At 40.2% G+C, this 22101-nt stretch overlaps 1 protein-coding gene and 1 non-coding gene across 2 annotated transcripts in view; one reads left to right on the forward strand and one right to left on the reverse strand.

Moving 5' to 3' along the window:
- The window catches only part of CSMD1 (CUB and Sushi multiple domains 1), a 1583970-nt gene that overhangs the window by 953311 nt on the left and 608558 nt on the right, over positions 1-22101 (forward strand). The window lies entirely within an intron of this gene.
- Positions 9233-9341, reverse strand: LOC113262301 (U6 spliceosomal RNA). Its single transcript, XR_003318750.2, has one exon. It is a non-coding gene; the product is annotated as a U6 spliceosomal RNA (small nuclear RNA).

The following is a 22101-nucleotide window of genomic DNA, read 5'->3' on the forward strand; positions in this document are numbered from 1 at the left end:
AATTATTCTTAAATAGCCCTGGTGATTACTAAGTCTCTTTGTGACATGAAGAATTAGATTAAAAGAGAACTTTTCTGGGGAATAAATAATAGATGCATGCCATTAATCTACTTTTAAAGGGTAATTTTCCTTTATTTATTTGTATGGCATTTATATACCCATTTTGGTTATCTCATGGCTGATAGAAATGAAATTGAATTAGATTAATGCACTGTAATGTAAGGTCCTTAGCCCCACAACCCAACCTGAGCCAACCTTCTTGGGTAGCAGATTCCCCACATAGTGTTTGATGTGAGTTATTTGGGAGGGCGTATATCTCTTTATTATATATTTAAGATATATGGGCTTCTGAGATACAAAGGGTTTTCAGACAATTTATGAAATTGGATGAAATATAAAATGAAACAACTTTTACAGGGCTATCATTAGCATACTGTATTGAGTGCCTAGGTTGTGCTAAGCATGGTGGGCAGAGTACAGATTTGTTTCTATTCTGACAACAACCCGCCACACAGAGCTAACGCTGTGCACATTTTCAGGAATGAACACTCAAGTTAGCTAACGTGCCCCAGGGTGACACAGCCATATGTCCTTAGGGCCACGGATCAAAGCAACAGCCTCTGACTCCGCAGCCACTGTTTATTTCCATACATAATGCAGTGTGGATAAAGGAGGAAAAGATTATAAAATCCAGCAGAAGGAAATAAACACGTTATTTCAGGTATAGCTAAAGCCAAAGAGAAAATGAAGTGTGTCATCATGAGTGTCTGAAAACAAGCATTCACAATCATCCAGACAAATAAACTTTTTTTTTTTTTAAGAACTCAAACCTAATTTACTTCCTGGTTTCTTAAGATATTTCAGAATATATAAATATATTAAGAGATACAGGTGCTAATCAAATGAATATTCCTTATGTCTATATTTGTCATCAGTGATAAAGTACTGAAGCCAAAGGGGTCGATGATTACTTTGTCTATTTGACAGGAAGGTTGGCAGGCAGTGGGGCTGAGGCCATAATGCCCGGGACTTTCCTTCCAATGATGGGTTGCTGAGAGAGTCAAGAGCCTTGCGTGATGAAAGCAAGTGGGATTGTGCATAATGGGGACACAGCACTGTTGTAGATGGCGTGGGCTGCTATAATCAAATACCATAAAGTGGGTGTGTAAACAACAGACACGTGCTTCTCACATTTCTGGAGACTGGGACGTCCCACACCAAGGTGCTGGCACATGCAGTCTCTGCTGAGGGCTCTCTTCCTGGCCTGCAAATGGCAACCTTCTCACTGTCTCCTCAGGCAATGAGGAGAGAGGGCTCTGCCCTGTCCCTCTTCTAAGGACACTAATCCCAACTGGGACCCTACCCCCATGACCTCATCTAACCCTCTTTACCTCCCAAGGGCCTCACCTCCAAATACTGTCATGTTGGAGGTTAGGGCTTCAACATATGAAGCTGTGGAGACACAAACATTCAGGCCATAGCACCACTGGCTCTCAGCTTTGTGTTTTTTCCACCCAAAGTCTTCATGTGTTCATGAACAGAGAAACGAAATAGTATCCCCACACTGCATATTTATTGAGTACCTGCCGTGGGCGTTACATGCAAGAGTCATGTGTGTGCTGGGCTCTAACAGGACGAAGATGTACGTAACAGCGGCATTTCCCCGAGGAGGAAGGGGGCAAGGTGGAGGGGGCACGTTAGGTGCTACAATGACCGGAAGCGGTGGTCTGTCCTTCTGCACCTGGTTTAGGGTGGGGATGAGAAAGGACCTTGCTTCAGAAGACACATAGAGAGAACTGTGCTGGAAGAACCACTGGGCGGGCAGTGAGGGGAGACACTGGTATCCCTGTCACAGGGGGTTTCAGGCCGAAGGGATTTCCCAAGTGATAGAAATGCAGGCAGGTGTTCCGCCATCCTCCGAATCTCTGCATCCCCGAGCATTAACAACCCTCCTTGTAGGGGTGCCTGGGTGGCTCGGTAGGTTGGGTGTCTGCCTTCGGCTCGGGTCGTGATCTTGGAGTCCTGGGATCAAGCCCTGCATCGGGGGCTCCCTGCTCAGTGGGGAGCCTGCTTCTCTCTCTCCCTGTGTCCTCCCCCTGGCTTGTGCGCTCTCTCTCTCTCTCTCTCTGTCAGATAAATAATAAAATCTTCAAAAAAAAAAAAAATTGAACCTCCCGTGTAGACTGATCTGAACTCTTGGGTTTCTGGCCTATTTCTATTCCCTGCCTGAACAACCATGAGAGCAAATGCATTGCATGCATTCACGATCTTTGAGGACTTAAAAAGTGTTTCCTTTTTGGTTTGTCCTAAAACCATCCTTTCCAACTCTACTTGTTTGAGAAGTGTCCTGGGAACTTTTCTGTGCCCTTATTTTGGAGTCATTTCTGCCTGTTTGGAAACCTAACTTACCTTTTATTTTATTTTATTTTATTTTTAAAGATTTTATTTATTTATTTGAGAGAGAAAGCATGAGCCGGGAGGGGGAGGGGCAGAAGGAGAGGGACAAGATACTTCCTGCTAAGTGGGGACCCTAAAGCGGGGGGCGGGGGGGCTCAATCCCAGTGATGTGGGGTTGGATCCCAGGACACTGAGATCAGGACTGGAGCCAAAGTCAGATAGTTAACGTACTGAGCCACCCAGGTGCCCCCTTAGTTGCCTTTTAATTTCAGAAGATGGACAGCAAGGGCTATTGAACCAGCAAGGCTGGGGTCTGTCCCACTCTCCCCTCTCTGCTGGCTGTGTGCCCAGCACTGGCAAATCTTCTCGACTCAATTTCCTTCTCTGTGAAATGGGGATAAGACTAGTGCATATGTGGAATTACTATGGTATTAAATGAGACATTGTTTTGAGAATGCTTAGCGTAGAGCTTGACACATAGTAAGCATTTAATTAGTAAGAGTATTGCATTAGCTACGGAATCATGTACACTGCTGATATATTTAACAGTAATTATTATCTTTTGCTCTGTTTATAATAATAATGGTAACAACCATGACAGCCTTTTCTATTTAAAGATCTCTGATTTCAAGGAGACCTGCTTGGAAAATGATGGCTTCTACTGAGCTGGTATTATCTGTTCACCTACTGCATCATATAAGATATTTTTACATCCTATTCAAGGAATGATATTCACATCCACATTTAGAGAATGTGACATTTTTGCTGAATTATGAGTTTGCAGTAAATTAACATGGATTACATACAACTAACAGAATGAAGATGACCATATTGCAGTCTGCTTTTGACATTATTGAGGACACCTCCAGATCTTACCTTGCATCAAAATCTTCATTATGAATGTCAGGCAGTGTGACAACATGGCAGTTTGTAGGGTTCCTGGTGATGGCATGAGCCACACCAGTGGCTACTGCACGTGTCTGTGCCTTTATTCTCAGGAGAATAGCTCCAATTTCTTTGCAGACTAAAATCCAATACTCCTATTATGCAGCAAGCTGGCTGATTGGGTGTAAGTTAAAAATAACTCACACCATAAATGCTTTATGTATAAGTTGCCAGTGCCCCCTAGGTTGAGGGAGCTCAGTTATTCAAGTTAAAATTAACTTCTGAATCAAGTATGTGCATACTGAGAGGGCAGGCTCTCGGTGAAATATTGAAGATGCGAATGCTTTTCCTGTAAAATGTTTATGAGCATTGCGATTGGGTCGTTGTTAAACAAGTTCCTGCTTGTCATGAGGCAAGAGCAAGTTGTGCCTAGAGACTAAGGAGAGATGAGGCTATTTCTTCAAAAGCTTTCATCCTACATTCTTGCTAAGTAATTGTCTTATACTAAGTCATGGAACTGTGTCTCTCTTGTTCAGCATCTGCCTCGTTTTCGGTGCACCTGTTACGCTGGATTGTAGAGGATACAGACTTGGAAGGGGTACATGGAGAAAGATTTCCAATGGAAATGCATATAAGAATATTTATTCCGATTCAGATACATGATATATGTGATAGAATGATTATCTTCTCTCTATCTGAGCCTTTCCAGACAAGCACCGAAATCCTGTTGGTCTAATAGCACAAGAATTTCCTTTAATCGCTTCCTTCTCTATACTAATTAATTGATTCATTTACTATTAACTCTATAAACACTTACTGCAAGTCTACAATATACCATGGAAGTTCCCTCTCTAGAGGGAAAGAGAAATAAACATTAAAGAAGTAAGTTAATTTAAACATGATAGGTGTAATATATTTAGAAGGAGATATAAGAATTAAGAAGGGGAAAAGAATCATCGACTCGCTTTGGGATGGGGTGGTTGGAGAAAGTTCTATAAAAAAGAAACCCATGGGTTTGGTCCTGGAAAGTGGAGCGGTAGTTTTCTTAAGTCTCTTGTAATCAGTGGTGTGCTGGTAATTGTTTAACCGTGAGTTATGTGAGGGACACATATTCCCCAGTCTGTCTGGTGTAAATATTTCCATGGTAGGCAGTTTCTTGCTGTCAATATGACGTCACTGAACAGCCATATGCAGTAAAACTCCTTTAGGTCGTATCTCCACCGGATAAATACTGTGGAAGTAGCCAGCCTCAAGGGTGCAGAACAAGGCCAAATACAATAAAATGATTAGGAATGTATGAGAGCTGAAGAATTATTACCTCTGTTTTAAAGTAATGGATTTAATTTTAAGTTTATATAATTTAAACAAGGGCTATGTTTAATAATCAAACATCTTGCAAACTTTCTCCGTGTTTAACATGTGCCTCTCATACGCTGGTATAAACATACCATTGATTTTTTTAATACTCTTTCTGAGATGCGGTAACCAGAAAGTAGGAGCATATGTTAGATGTTGACACACATTACAGCACGTAAAACGGATAAAATAATTATTGGTCAGTTATTCTGGGCAAGAGCTGTCAGAAAGACCTTAAGATTCTCTGTCAGTTTGAGTTACGGTTTAAAGCCCTTTGATCTAATGTTTAGATTTTTTAAATATTATGAACTTTGTGAAAATCTTATGGATATGTCAGGCTCTTTTCTGTTCACTTCTACAAAGTTCTAACTGCAAGATTCCTTTCCTTAGGTTTGATCTTGGTAAAATGATTTAAGACAAAGTAGACACTGTCAAAATCTCTAAAGCTACATCAACGCTTTTGGAATAATATACTTTGAAAGGAGTGAAAGGTGTTTGCTTTCCTTTATGTCCTCCAGGTTTTGTTTAACCTCTTGTATATTTGTTTTGAATTATTTTAGTTTCATTAACATCGTCAACACAATGAAACTAAAACTACGCCATCATCAACACACTGATATGATTAACACCATGAGAAAAAGATAGAAATAAACCACTTATACACATTGAAAACTTTATTGAGTATGCATAAAATAAAAATCTATCATTTTAAAAACACTGCCAAAAAAACCAAAAAACAAAAAACAAAACAAAAAACAAACAGTTGGGATGCTTTCTAAATGACCACAGCCGGAATACAGCTTCCCTGTACAAACTGACTACGTGTCATGGCACCCCATCTAAAATGGTAAGCTATGTCTTCTGAGCTGTAGGAGATTGCGCATAAAATACAATCCAGAATTTTTAGACACAATTGTATATATGGTGTGATTTGGGGGAAAAAAAATATTTGAAAAACAAGGCTTCCCTCCGCATGCTCTCACTTTGTTGGAACCATGTTTCAAATCCAGTCCTTTGGCTGAAGTGACTCCTCTTCCCAGTCCTGTCTTCTCAAGTGAAGGCAAAAGAAAATAAGGATAATAATGACGACGATGATGGTGCTTACAGTCATCTTCACATTAACCTGAATTCACGTAGCAGCAAGTTGTTGTCCTTGACAAGCAAGAATTTGCTAGGAGATGAGAAGAAAGTCAGTGTTATTGTGCACAAAGGAACAAGGAAGCAGGGCGCAGGGTGTCGCGAATGGCTTCCCCGCCTCCAGCACTTCCCTGGGCCTGGCCTGATTGAAACACATTTCTTGAAATTGAAGCACGTGAAGCGATTTGGGGAAAATATGTGAGCACATCAATTTTTGCTTCAAAATGAAAACAAAAAATAAATCAGAATCTTACTATGCTTTGGAGAAAAAGACTAGCCATAAACAAAGGATCATAAAACTAGAATTTTAAAGGAATTTAAACTACTCAATCTGATGAAATCAAAATCCTAAGAGGGTTTTGAAAGCTGATTACTACTGCCAGTTATGATGCCTAAAACCTCCATAAAATATATAACTATATCATACCTGAGATTTTACAAAGAGCTTTCCTGCCTACAAGTTTACCATGTAGGTAGGGAGGGCAGTATTACTTCCTTTTCACCCAGAGTCAGCTGGGGCTCGGAGATTGCAAGCAAGTTTATCCCCATGGACGTTCATTTATTTTGTCAACAAATATTCATTGGGTGCCTTCTACCTTTTTGTCGTAGTTCTGAAATCTGTGGATGTACCGCTGACCTTACACAGCTTATATTCTGGTGCACTCAGTGCTGATGAACAAATATGCCAAGTAATAAAGAAGAATATAGGGACCAGAGGATAGAAGAGGGTGGTGGATACTTGTGTACATTATGTTGGTCAAGGAAGACCCATCTGCTCAACCAGCTTTGGCAGATTCTGGTAGACAGAGAGGGGCTGAGCCCAGAAGAGACAAGCTTTCCAGGCAGGTGGGTGGCACGGGATTGGTCTCTTCCAGAAACAGCCAGGAGGTCAGTGGGGCCAGAGTAACATGAGGAGAGAAAAAATGGCTGGAGGAAGGAGAAAAAGTTTAGGGAGTCAGGTAGCAGGTTACATGGGGCCAGTGGCTGTGGATTTTATTCAACGTGGAGTAGTAAGTCACTGAGGTATATTTATTGGGGGAACAAGTCTCATCTTGCTTAGGTTTTAGAAACATCACAGACAATGTTGTTGGGAGAGTAGACTCTTCCAGGAAAACAGGAGAAACAGGGAGATCAGGTAGAAGGCTGCTGTAGAGTTGCAGATGAGAAACGAGTGTGGGTGCACAGGTGAGGGTGACAGGTGAATCAAGCAGCTTCCATGTCTTGAGACGAGTACTTGACTTCAAGCCCAGGGAGGTCCTTCAGGGTATAACAATAACCAAGCAAGAGGACCTCCTATTTTCCATAACTTTGGGTAGATTTTTAACATGCCAACATATTTATGCCCTCAAATGTCAGGAGAGGAGGAGGAAAGTCACACTTGGGCATCACCCAAATGCCTTGCATTGTTGATGGTCTAATGCCAGTGTCATTTTCTCTAAATTGGCCAGAGTAGCATCAGGAAACCCTGTGATTGATTAAGTGAGATCTGATATGTGCGGTTTCCTTTCCCTCCTCTTTATACCCAATTCCTGGTACAGTGTCTCACTCAGAACAGGTGCTTAGTTAATACCTGTTGAATGAATAAATCATACAACAAATGGGTAAGTCAATGAACAAGTGATGTTTCTACCAGGTCATGATTTTCATGTCACTGAATATTGTCATCCAAGTTGCCTTCCCCTCTGCCTCCTGAAAAGTCAAATTTCCTCTGCTCAAGAATCATGAACTTGGGACTGTCACTGCCAATATTCAGTTGGGGCAAAACCATTCGTTAAATGAATAAGTGGATGGAAGTACAAATAAGTGTTTTACCAGAATGCACTTGGCAACCCTCTGGTCTTGCCCAGCCCAAGAAGAGAACACTGTGGTCAGCTAAGCCCTCCGAACTGAGAAATACTATGAAAAGTGGGGCCAGGAAGGAGATCACTTATTATCCAAAGAGGCAAAGTGATAGCAAAGTAAGAGAGAAGAAAACACAGAAGACAAAGTTTTACCTCAAATTGTATAATATGCTATTTTAAATCTCAGTTGTTTTTTTTTTTAACTTATGTTTCCAACTCTTCAATTTTTGCTCATTCATTCATATCTATTCCTCTAACCATTCTGACTTTGAGGAATAATTACCAATTTTTCTGTACAAAATGGCTTCCACAAACATATATATGGTGGGGTCAGTCCTTAATCTTTGAAGAAATGTTAGGGTCAACTTCAAAGGTATGAATTCAGTTGAATGAAACATTTTCAGTGAAATTCCGTGCTAGTCTGTTTAATTTGTTCCATGTCCCACCTGCATGTATCGTGCCTCTTCAAGAGCTATGACAAAGAGAACGTACGATTCAGTTTACCATTGCGATTAAAGTTGATAGTCATCAGAGCAGTATGACTATGATACCTGCTGGTCTGCAGCGTGCCCTGGGATTTCTGTTTCCATGACTGCCAAGGCTATTTGCTCCCTATGGGACACTCTTCAGAACTCCTCCTTTCTTTTATATGAACAGCTACTGATCCTCAAAAGCTCAGTTTAGATATTACCTTGCCCTGAAAGCTTTTTCTTACCCCCAATCTGAGCTAAGGGTCTGGGTCTCCAGAGCAACCTAAACAAAGACAGAACTTTCTGTCCACTCCTCTCATCCTCTGTGACCTCATCCCTAGCATCCACCCCTCGTTTGCAGGGCTCCAGCCACAGCAGTTACCCCATCTTACACAAGATGGCACCCATCACCCTTCGCTCTCCTCTTATCCCTAGCTTATTTTTCTTGTAGCACACATCATCTGACGTATCATGGGATATGTTAATATACATCAATATAAGAACTAATATATATGTATATTCTATCTCTATCTCTAATCTGCACATTGGTCTGTCTCCTTACCAGAATGTGAGTGCACAGAAAAGCCCTTTCTTGCCCTCCATACAGCAAACTATTTCCCAATGTCTGCAGGATTGCTTAGCTCATACCAATCACTCAATGGTTATTTCAAGAATGAAGATATGAAATGATCACCACACTTTCAGGACTGTGTAATATTTATCTGTTTGCTACAGTTTGAGCTCTTACAATTAGACTATTCACTTTTATTTCCATATTTTTTGCACCTAGGAAAGCACTTGGAATGTAGTAGGCATTCAAGAATTGTTTATTATTATGATTATTGTTTTTTTAAATAGGCTCCACACCCAATGTGGGGTTCAAACTCACAACCCTGAGGTCAAGACTTTCATGCTCTACTGACTGAGCCAACCAGGTGCCCCCAAGAATTACTCGTTGAATGAATACATGTATTGGGCACTCTGGTCATATATATGTTAATAGCAACGATTGATCATGATTTTATCTTAAACAAATTATATTATGAATTAAAATAGTGACATTAAAGTCACACGTTTAAAAGTTTATAATCAACTTTTAAAATTCTACTGAATATGTACTTTATTTTTTATTGAAATATATTTGACAAAAACATGAACACCCTCCCAAATTTGGATGTCATCCTTGTGCAGAGACCATTCTAATCTTCTCTGTAACATTCCAGTTTCAAGACCGTCCTAGTGAACACTGACATGAACCTCTAAATAGCAGATATGTAATTCATATCATTTAAGTTATGTTTGAAGCATATTCTTCATGTCACTCTTTATGAGCTCCAGAGAGATGGGGGCAAGGTGACACTAAAGAGGCATAAGGCATAGGAACGGGGACTCTTTCCAGTGCGGATCAAACAAAGGCGAAAACAAATCACCAGAAAACCAACACTGAATTCAGCAACAAATGAGAAGCTGAGTGTGTGTCTCTAATCTTCAAAACATTTCTAGGGTTGCACTGAGGAACAGTTTGGGTCTCAAGCTGCTTCCTTCCATGACTATTTTACTATATTTTAGCACTTACTTTAATTCATTTTAGATAAGGTCTTGGTTCCGCATGCCTTGAGACATGTCATTGTGTTTGTCTCAGGTAAGTGGAATTTTTCAATATTTTCCCCAAGGCTTATTTAGAACCCCACTGAGTCAACTACTTGATTAAAATTAAGTTGATAACAAAGAATCAAAATCCTGATTATTTTTTCTGATAAATTATACCTTATTTGGTCAAAACAATACCTAAGTTAAAGATACACAAAACCTAATATTGTAGCAGTAATTTTAACTGTATTGGTTAATATTCAGAAGGTCAAATTCCTAATCAAATAGAAAATTCATGTTATAGGGATTGTTAATCCCTGAGATTGTATACATTCCTTGGGTGTCATTTAAAAATCAATCAGGTAGGTGGCTTTGTGTGTGTGTGCGTGTGTGTGTGTGTTTGTATACAAATACCTCAAATACCTTTCTATATATATATTTTTCATCAGGGTTTTATTTATATATATATATAAATTTATTTAATTTTTTATTTAATTATATAAATTTATTACAAATTTATATAAATTTATATATATATAAATATATATATATATTTCATCAGGGTTTTATTTTCTCTACCTGTGCACAGGTAGAGAAAATAAAACCCTGATGAAATGTAATATTTTCATGGATTTTTTTTCATGTCATTGAAATTCAGTCTGAAGAGTGTTTGGTGTGTTGCCTTAATGATAAACTCTTAACTCTTTTAATCCTGATCGTCTTGATAAGCACTGTGGATAGTTCTAAGAGCATGTGACTGTGTTCCCTGTTTTAAATGTTAATCTGGACATCTTAATTAGGAATCTGTATTCAACACCATGATGAGATGAAAGGCCAGACATTTATAGCCTCTGGGTATAAAGGAAAGGAGAGAAAATGCTCTTGATTTTTGTGGTGTCACTGAAATGGTGTGGGGACAGGTAAAATAATGAAAGACAGGAAAATCCAGATTTCTTATACTATCTGCTTGTCCCTCATGGGGAAAAAAAAAATGATCTATTGACCCGCCCATCAATATGATATCCCCATGAGATATTTTATAGATCCTATGCACGTTAATACTGAGTCATTGGTGCTTTCTTACCGATTGCCATTTTGCCCAAAATAACATGGTTTGGAATAGAATTGATTCAGGTGATTAAAATGGAACTGGAGCAGAAAACTCTTCATCGTATAACGACAAACATTGTAATTTTGAGATGAAAACTTTGGTTCACCTAACTTGTCTGACTGTTAGAGATTTATATTCAGCGTCAGTGAAGTTTGAACAAAGCTCCTGTCTCACTGACCGTCACGTGTATGTCTGAATCTCAACCTTTTCTTGTGTCTTATCCACATGTCCTTTAACTACTTACAGAAAACTTTTGCTTAAATATCTCTTTGTAAAATCAAACTTGTCATGTCCAGCCCGAATGTAGGACCCTCACCTTAGACAAGTGTCTTCTCTTCTACAAATTTCCTCGTCTGCCAAGTATCAGTAGTCTCACTCCCACAGAGAAAGCCCTCTTTAATCTTCTTTTGACAAACCATTCCTTTCTCTGTGTCAGTCATTCCTTTCTCTGTGTGTTGAGGATAAAAGTATATCAGCCGCTCTTCCTGTCTCCTGTCTTCCTTCTTTTCTAAGGATGCTGTTAGTCCTGGCCTGAATCACCTACCCCTCTATGGACTCTAATCTCGCTCATGGTTGTGGTTTTTTTTTTTTTTTTTTAATTTTTAATTTTTTTTTTCCACACTTTTTCCTTTATCGCCGCTTCCGACAAATAAAGTGGAGTCTTGATGCTCATGCGTTTAAGTTAAAGAGGGATGAAGAGAGAAAGAGACATAGAGAGAGTATTTAAATATTTCAGCGGTTGGGGTGCCTGGGTGGCTCAGTCGTTAAGCGTCTGCCTTCGGCTCAGGGCGTGATCCCACAGTCCTGGGATCAAGCCCCACATCGGGCTCCCTGCTCCATTGGGAGCCTGCTTCTTCCTCTGACACTCCCCCTGTTGGTGTTCCCTCTCTCCCTAGCTGTCTCTCTCTGTCAAACAAATAAAATCTTTTAAAAAAATAAAAAATAAAATAAATAGTTGACAGTTTTAAAATTTAGAGGGTACAGGGTGTTTTACCGCATAAGGATATGCCCTGGCGAGCACGAGAAGGAAAATACAGATCTCCCATTCTCCCGGCGGATGGTAGTTGATCAGGCTGTATTTCCTAAACTCACTGTTAATCCCGGGCTGATTCAGACTGTACATAATTTTGTTTTACTTCATGAAGTATCTTTAGAGCCTCACTCTCGCATTCCCCAAATGTCCCGGCAAGCATGTTGCTACCTTGTTTAAACACAGCTACAAAACAGCTCTTTTTCAGTATCCTCAACCCCATGGAATAAAAATTCTTCTGCGTGTTTCTGTGAAGGCTGGCTTCACGGCTCCTCTCCCCTGCAGCCCCTGGACACCGCATCCCCATCTGCTCTGTTATCCCGGGCCTGGCGCTCTTTATCACTGTGGATGGGCCGTCTTCTCCCTCTAGAGCTGCAGGCCCTACAAGGCCTTCAGTCTCCATCTAAAGGCTGCTCACTTTGGGAAGCCTCTTACCTCCCCTCTCAGTCTTTGTTTTCTCTTCTCCCGCTGTGGTGGTTGGCACAAACACAGATGTGCCCAGTGGCTAACTATGTGGACTTTGATCATGCCCTTGGCTCCACGCATGCCAGTCTTGTCTGCACTGCCTCGATGGGCTTCTGGATGTCAGACGTAGCCTTGCATACAAAAATGTCTGCCCTAGAGTCTTAACAAAGGGGTTCAAGCACTGACCCCATCAGCATGAACTAAGGAAAAGCCACCCGAGCCACACCTCAGTCTGCAGATGCGTCCTGACTCTTGTGTTTGCTGGGATGATCTCACAGCCACAGTGAGAATGGTCTTCAGCCGTGTGTCACTGCTCTGTGCCAGGCACTGTGACAGCTTCAGTCCTCTCAACAGTCCCCTGAGAGGAACGTTATCACCATGTCTGTGTTACACTCGGGTAACAGAGCAACACAGAGGTACAGGAACGTGTGCAAGATCCCCAGCTCGGGGGAGCACAGGGGGCGGGTTCAATCTCATGGCCAAGTCGAGTAATGCCCGTGAAAGCAATTCACACGCTGTAAAACGTAGCCACATACATCGAGAATACATCTTATTTCTGGGCCACGTTGTGGAGCACGCAGTCAGTACAGAATGAAACCTGATGGTTAGAGACATATCGTTCAAAACAAGTAATGTCTGATTTGGTTTTGTTCTTACAAGTTTGGAGTTATTGTTCTTCCAGATTACACAATTAGGATATGCTCCTGCTTCAAAATTTCATTTTCATAGTTCAGATTCATATGCATTATTTCTCTAAAGAAGTTAAGATTTTATAGTCCATTTGGGAATGTTATTTATGCCCTATGATTTTGCTCCCTAGTTATATTGCATATTGGGAATTCATTATATTTACTGATATTTTTTCATCAAGGTGTTAAGGGAATTAATACAACAGAGCTTATAACAGAGTTTGAAATTGATTTGAGCTTCTTTGAAAAGCCCATACTGTTAATAAAAACATTATTTTCTTATCTGCTTTACAACCTCACCACTATCGTTCTCTTACAGCGGAAGACCCCAAAGGGATCAATTCATAGTTTGTTCTTTTTTGCAGAGAAGAAAAGATAGGGTTACCCAGGGGTGGTTGATAAAGGGAGTATTTTCATGGCTTAGGCTACCTGGAAGGCTTCTCTTTGTGTGTGTTACAGATTTGAAAACTAAATGGAGTTCTTGATAATTATAGAATGATTCTAGACACTGAGGCAAACTACCTGTGTCCCAAGTTTAAAAAAAAAAAAAAAGTCATCAGGGCAATGAGTACTTAACTAGGGCACAAAACCCAAAATCAATTTTCTTTTTTGTAACAACAATTACATCATTTATGAACAAAGGTGATCATCTTAAGAATTTACCACTATTTGTTATCAGTTTTCAAAAGGCTTTAGGAGTGGATATGCATAAGTTTACTTCCCAGAGCCTCCCTGCCATGCCGCAGAAAACGATTTTGTGTTTTACTATTGACATCTTGAACCTGCAGCAAGCTACACTTTATTTCAAGGTTTTATGTGCAATTTATAGACATTTTTCTGAAATACTTATATTAGCATTTAGAAAATTAGACTAATTTCTAGTACAGTTGACCCTTGAACAACATGGGTTTAAGCTGCCTGGGTCCACTTATACACAGATCTTTTTCAATAAATACAGCACAACACCATAAATGTACTTTCTCTTATGATTTCCTTCATAACATGTTTTCCTCTAGCTTACTTTATTATAAGAATACAGCATATAATACATAGAATATACAAATATGTATTAATCTACTCTTCATGTCATTGGTAAGGTTTCCAGTCAACAATAGGCTATGAAGAGGTTTGGGGGAAGCCAAACTGATTTTCAACCCCGCGGGGTCGGCATCCCTAACCCCTGAATTGGTCAAGGGTCAAATGTAGATGTAACCACTCCATATTAAATTTAATGACAGTCTTCTGAAGACCTAACATTATTTTAAATGAATATGCTATTAATATTAGTTCTTCGTGGCATATTATAATTATACACACCACACATGCACACTTTTTTTTTTTTAAGATTTTATTTATTTACTTGTCAGAGAGAGAGTGCAAGAGAGAGCACAAGGAGTGGGGGCAGCAGGCAGAGGGAGAAGTAGGCTCCCTGCCGAGCTCCCTGCTGAGCCCAATGCTGGACTCAATCCCAGGACCCTGGGATCATGACATGAGCTGAAGGCAGACGCTTAACTGACTGAGCGACCCAGGCTTCTCACATGCACACACTCGTACGTCATATGTCTAGAATGGAATTAGTCATTCCAACTGCAAGACAAGTGGTGCCCAAAACAACCCCCCAAGTTTGGTAAGGACACCTCAAAGTTATAGGCAAGAATTCAAATGAATTTTTGAAAAGCTTTATTTTTTTAAAAAAAAGCTATAATAAGAACATGCTCATTAAAACATGACTAAAATTCACTTTTAAGATTGGAATGATATAAAAATAAAGAGAGCGATTGTTATTGAGGAAATGCATGTTGTATGTGACCAAAGCAGAGTATCAGGGCAGGAAATCTGTTTGCACAAACAGCTGATGACTAAAATCAGTCATCGATAAGAAAAAAATTCATTCTACTGCAACAGTTCACATGTTTACCATTTACTTTCAATCAAATAAATGCCCTATTTGAGCTAAGTTTATACCTAAAGTTTGTTTAGGTGCTGTGTTATAAGAGAGTTAACCCACCGATGTTTTCTAGTCCATCTTGTACTCCAATAATAGTAGTATCATTGGTATTGTAATAATCACTATTAAATGCGTCTGTGCTGGCTCTGTGTTAAGTTCTTGGAGTTTCATGGTGAGAACGTCATTGTTTCTGCCTCTAATCCAAAAATTCTTTTTCCATGATGTATGCTGTATTTGATATATTTACCACTAATCAATAATTGATTATTGTCCTGCTCCTCCCCCAAAAAACAGAAAAAGAAAGAAACATTTCCAAAGAAAAACTGGAATGAGTGTAGAGGGGATTTTGTCTATAGTTTGTTTTGTTGCTTATTTTCATGTCTTTCTAAATTAAGTTACTCCATTTTCTTCATTTTAGCCTCCCCAGATGACCTATTCCAATGGATGTGTGTTAAATAGTGTCTTCTTGTCTCCTTAAGAGAATTTGTTACAATTCCTGAAAAACACCATACAAAAGTTTTCTTTCGGAAAATTTTTTTTTTTCTTTGATGCCTTTTCAATATGTTTGGCTTTCTCTTGCATTGGGGCATAAAGACGACCTATACCCTGCCCTGGCTAATTCCATTCTACCCTCAGTCTACAGATGCGGGAAGCCCTGGTGTGTCCTGCCCAGGGGCTACATGCTGTCCCCAGGCTGCTTAGCTTTCCGTCATGGACCTCTGCGCCCTACCTCTGTGACTCACAGTCCTTCTATCTACTTGTCTAAATCTCCCACTAAATTTTTACCACATGCCCAGCACTGTGCCTAACATGCAGGAGGACATCATTGTTTATAGTAAACGAGAAAGTGGCTGCATTCGGGGGCTCGGTAAGTGACCTACTGGAAGGGTTGCTAGATATTGTCCTGCGAAATTCCCTTCCTTTGCCTGGGCAATTCCCCAAGTCCACTACTTGCAGCCAATTTCTTTGGGCTTTAAAGACATTTCTTTATTAAGTGCTCAATAAATATTTGAAATGAATGGATAAGTTTTACAAAGCATTCATGGATCCCACCCTTTAGAAAAGAACGTGCTATTTTATATCCAATATGCTTGCAAATGTATTGAACGACAGTAATGAATGAAATTTAAAAAAATTATTTTACCTAGTAAGAGAAGTTAGTCAAAAATCTTTAAGATTTCACAAATAGATTTAGTGTACTCCTTAATGGGGGATTATTTTGCATGTAGTATCTCATTTTTTATTCTACTTGGATGTTTTCCTGTATATTAATTTGAACTTTCAAGAAACTTTTCAGAGAACCTATTGCAGACCCGTTTGTGAGCCCCCCCCAAATTTTCATGTGTTATATGGTGTATACATAGGAAAAAAGTGAACAATACTTGTAGTTATTTATCCCATTTAGCCAAGGTATTATTATTATTATTATTATTATTATTATTAATTAAACAACTCATTTCTTAAATAAAAGTTAGGATAGTTTCTAATAGTCTTTGTGTTGTAAAACACAGTGGGTTTTTTTTTATTTTTTATTATGTTATGTTAGTCACCATACAGTACATCATTAGTTTTTGACATAGTGTTCCATGATTCATTATTTGCATGTAACACCCAGTGCTCCATGAAATACGTGTCCTTCTTAATACCCATCACCAGCCTATCCCAGTCCCCCAACCCCCTCCCCTCTGAAACGCTCAGTTTGTTTCCCAGAGTCCATAGTCTCTCATGGTTCATTTCCCCTTCTGTTTACCATTCCCCTTCATTTTTCCCTTCCTTCCCCTACCGATCTCCCTGCTATTTCTTATGTTCCACAAATAAGTGAAAACCTATGATAATTGTCTTTCTCTGCTTGACTTATTTCACTTAGCATAATCTCCTCCATGTTGCTACAAATGTTGGGTAATTGTTCTTTCTGATGGCTGAGTAATATTCCATTGTATATATGGACCACATCTTCTTTATCCATTCGTCTGTTGAAGGGCATCTCGGCTCCTTCCACGGTTTAGCTATTGTGGACATTGCTGCTATGTAAGAGGTGTAAAAGGGTTCACCTTTCACCACATCCTCTCCAACATTCGTTGTTTCTTGCCTTGTCAATTTTTGCCATTCTAACTGGTGTAAAGTGGTATCTCAATGTGGTTTTGATTTGAATTTCCCTGATGGCTATTGACGTTGAACATTTTTTCATGTGTTTGTTAGCCATTTGTATGTCTTCATTGAAAAAGCGTCCGTTCATATCTTCTGCCCATTTTTTGATTTGATTTTTTGTTTCTCGTGTATTGAGTTTGAGAAGTGCTTTATACATCTTGGATACTAGCCTTTTATCTGTAGTTTCATTTGCAAATATCTTCTCCCATTCTGTAGGTTGCCTCTTTGTTTTGATGACTGTTTGTTTTTGTATGTAACTGGAAATACACGTAGCTCTTAAGGGAGTGTGGAGATGGAGACAATCTGGGGCCCTCAGCACATTGTTTCCACCTGACAGCATGGATGTGACCGGAGTGGCGTGTATTCTCTGGGAAGGACTGAGCAAAAGATGAAGGGGCAAGGATGGAATTCTGGAGCTTTTCAGGAGAGCAGACAGAGGAAGGGGAGCCCACAGGAAGTGAAAGGAAGCAGAACATAGAGAATAATAAAACAAGGTGCAGAAAAGCGGAATCAAAGCAGGTAAGGAGGGAGAGAGAGAAAGCGAGGCAGAGTGGTGAGTGCCACGGGCCAGAGGATCCACGGATCCAGGGCATTAGCTGAAGAGGACCCCGAATTTGGCCACGTGAGAAAACAGCAGATTGGAAGTTTCAGCCAGAATAACATGTTTCTTTCTGAAACAGCTTCTGGGTGGTCTCTGTTGTTCTTAGCTCTTCACTGGAAGAAAGGGTTTCTTGATGTTCCAAGCTTCCTTGCACTCACGGCCCCCAAGTGCATAAAGGTTCCATCCTGCTTATCAGGACTTGGCATTAATGACTTCCAGCTGGTCAGGCCCCAGTTCACAGGCCTCCCTCCCCAGTGGGCGTGGAAGAGAAACACCAGTGTCCCCAGGCACTTCACTTTTTGTTTATAAAAAGTCACCACAAGTGAAGTATTTAAACTGCTACTTAAATAGTGTACAAATAAGTTTTCTTAAAATTATTTTCTTTTACAGATTTTATTTATTTATTTGAGAGAGGGAGAGAAGGAGCATGGGGAAGCAGGCAGAGGGAGGTGGAGAAGCAGGCCCCCTACTGAGCAGGGAGTCCCACACGGGACTTGATCCTAGGACCCTGCGATCATGACCTGAGCCAGAGGCAAACGCTTAACCGACTGAGCCACCCAGGGGCCCACAGCATGTTATTTTTAGGAGGGCACATGTGGTGATGAGCACTGGGTGTCATACACAACCAATGAATCATTGAAAACTACATCAAAAACTAATGATGTACTGTATGCTAGCTAACTGAACATAATAAAAATAATAAATAAAATATTTTTCCAGTATCACAAGATGGAGGTAAAAGTGTCATGAAATCCATGTACCCATCACCCAACTTCCATAATTACCAACATCTTACCAACTGCATTTTAAGAATAGAGTGTTTTAAAGCAAATCACAGATATATTATTTCACCCACAAATATGTTTCTCTAAAAACACCTCTTTTTAAAAAGATTTATTTATTTATTTTAAGAGAGTACGGGGGGCACCTGGGTGGCACAGCAGTTAAGCGTCTGCCTTTGGCTCAGGGCATGATCCCGGCGTTCTGGGATCGAGCCCCATATCAGGCTCCTCCGCTGGGAGCCTGCTTCTTCCTCTCCCACTCCCCCTGCTTGTGTTCCCTCTCTAGCTGGCTGTCTCTATCTCTGTCAAATAAATAAATAAAATCTTTAAAAAAAGAGAGAGAGAGTACGAGCCATGAGTAGGTGGAGGGGCAGTGGGAGAGGGAAAGAATCTCAAGCAGACTCCCCACTGAGAGTGGAGCCCAATGATCCCACCACCCTGAGATCATGACCTGAGCCCAAACCAAGAGTCTGCTGCTCACCTGACTGACCCACCCAGGCGCCCCGCCACAACACACTTGAGAAACTGAACCACAACATCATTATCGTCCTTACCACAAATAAGTTTTAATTATTACATAATATCCATGACACATTTTTTGTTGTCTCAAAAATATCTTGAGACATCAATCTATTCAAATTGGATTCAAATGAATTCTACTCATTACATTTGGTTTTTACATCTTTAAGACCCATTTAGTCTGTCAGTCTTTTCCTCCTTTTCTCCCTCCCAGTACTTTTGTGTTGAGGAGGAAGGTCATTTGTCCCATTAAATATGGTGCATTCTGGACCAGTCTGATTGCATCGTCTTTGGTCATTGTTCTCCTGCCTCCTTTACTTCCTAAATATTGATAGTTCTATCTAAGGACTAACTTGACTAAAGACGTGTGTGTGTGTGTGTGTGTGTGTGTGTGTGTGTGTGTGAGAGAGAGAGAGAGAGAGAGAGAGAGAGAGAGAGAGAGAGAGACCCTCCTTGGCTAGTGCTGTGTACTTCCTATTAACTCTATATCCAGAACTCATAACACTTGGTTGTCCTCCTTGTAATGATGGTGACGTGGAACAGGGCTCAGGTGTGTTAGCACGGATGCTCCCTTATATACCTGGTGGGCGTATTCCTCACTGAACATTGTGACCTTGTCAAAGGGCCCACCTGGTCATGTGCTTAAGTTTGAGTCAAAAACACTGCTTTGTTCTCCCTCTGCTAAATCTATTGGGCAGAGCTCCAGGTGAGTTTCTGCCAGTATAGACACCCTTTGCTCTCCGGACTCCTAGAGAACATTTAGATCGGGCCCCGTGAATGTCAGTCTCTCCTGCAACTGAGGAGACTGGATGCCTCCCCTAAGATACCAAGCCCAGACTGAAGGAGGGTTTCTCCCATTGCCTGCACCTCAGACTCTATAAAGCATGTTGAATTTTGCCAAACATGGAGATAATATTGGGTCAAATATACGTCCAAAAAAATGCTTGCCATCTTTTGCCAATGGGCTTAAATCCCTCTGTGTCACAATCACTGTAAGATATTCTTGTGTAAAAGCCTCGTGATTTGTGCCCCCAAACAGCTAGGGTACAGGAGATGGCACTGAGCCGAGGGTCTCAGGGACGTGAGATTTGGTTGGGTGATGTAAACGCCAGCACCATCCACCCCTGCCACTTGGTTCGGAGAAACCTCACATCCTGCCTTAGTTGGGTTGGGCCACTATAACAAAATACCCCAGACTGGGTGGATCCAACAAGAGAAATGTGCTTTCTCACAGTTCTGGACATGCGGAAGTCCCCAATCAAGGTTCTGTCCAATTCTGTTATGGGGCAGATGGCACGTGCCTTCTGTGTCCTCTTTCAGGGACACTAATCCTACCAGATCAGGGACCCACTCTGAGGACATCATTTAACCCTATCTACCTTCTTATTGGCCTTATCTCCACATTCAGTCCCATTTAGTGCATGAATGTTGGGAAGACACAATTCAGCCCACGGCACATGCATGCACTCAAGTAAATCGCAGTGCCTACATGGGACCTTCTCTGTCATCAGACTAGCCACCTACTGGGGGTCATCATGACTATTACAGGAGTTAGTGCTGGCAGAGAACCTAGAATCCCACATGGCACGGAGCGGATACTTTACCAAAAACGGAGAAAGGCAATTGCAAACAAGGGGAGTGTTGTCACTCCCAGTCTGACTGATTCCTCATCATCAAATGGTTATTCATGGCGGAACACAAATGCTTCTAAAACTGAGCAGTGATGTCATAGTACACATTTTACCTGCACCTGTGAGTTGTTTTCTCATACTTCCTGACTCAAAATACAATTAAAAATACTAAGAAGAAGACAAAACACTGGCGAAACTCATCCAAGTGGCATTTCATATTAATATTTGCTTATTATTTCAGGGATATGCATTATGGTAGTTGTTATAATTCTTTATAAAACCCAGCATGACTTTTAAATCATATGGTTTTACATAATGTTCATTAAAAAATATTTTATTATATGTTAACAGAAAGCATTCTTCTACCTTTTAAATCATGTAGTTTTATTTGCCTTATTCTTAAGTAAATATGACATAACACATTTAAGCCATAAAGTAATAGTACCATGCCTTTTTTATGCATTAAATATATTTTGATCTCATCTCTTATAAACATGAAAGATCACAGAATAAGCATGCCCATACACAGCAACTTTCTTTCTGAAACAAGAAAAGTAACCACATCACATATACCATATTCCACAAAAATTTCTGCTATTGTCAGCAAAGGCACATAGCTCAAATTCTTGTCAGTATTTGAAATAAAATGTCACATTGACCTCAAGGCTAGAAGCTTTGAAAATGGAAAAAGTAAATCTTTTTTAAAAAAGTGCTTATCTAGTATCACTGAATTTTTTAGAATTGTTAGAGATGTTTAAACCTTAAATTCTAATTACAGAAAGGCAAAAATATGTTTCCCTATGATATTTCTAAACCATATGTATTTATAGATTGATGTGGGAACTTTTGATTATTGGGTAATAATCGTGAAGCCCTCCAGAGGTTTGAGCTGCAAATGTTATTTTTCATAAACCCAGTATTCTATATTGCTGCAATGATCAAGTCCTCCACATCCCTCCAAACTTCACTCATTCTCTCTCTAGACAAATCTACTGGTATACCGTCGCCTTCAGGCTTAACCCTTTCTTTTGTCTTCCCACATCGGAGAGCGATGTGGGCTCTCTGAGGATGTGGCGGTGCTTACCCTGCTTGCAGAGCGCCAAGGGCAGAGCTGGCGTCAATAAGCATGTTCTGAGCTCATTGATCACATGTGTGTTTTATATATTTTGGTCTCTCTTCCTGGTGACCCTGTCCGTTGTTCATATAGTGCCTTCCTCAGGCGGCCACTCATTAGGACACATTTCCTTATAAATTGTAGTTTTAGGATCAACCCTAAATATTAAGACGGTTGCAGAATTTCCTTGGGGATAAAGGTCTGTTATGGGGCTTCTGGGTTTCCACATACGGTAGGCCTGCCTTGCTTAGCCTCTCTGCTATATTTATTATTGTTTCCCAAATGGCTGAGGTCCCTAGAAATCTAAGTTTTAGGTAAGTACGTTAATGCTCTGTTTCTTCTTTATTTTCATGCTTTCAGAGATTGTCTTGGAAGGAATACTCTATG

The sequence above is a fragment of the Ursus arctos genome, unplaced genomic scaffold (assembly GCF_023065955.2).
Source record: "Ursus arctos isolate Adak ecotype North America unplaced genomic scaffold, UrsArc2.0 scaffold_27, whole genome shotgun sequence".
Taxonomy (NCBI): Eukaryota; Metazoa; Chordata; class Mammalia; order Carnivora; family Ursidae; genus Ursus; species Ursus arctos.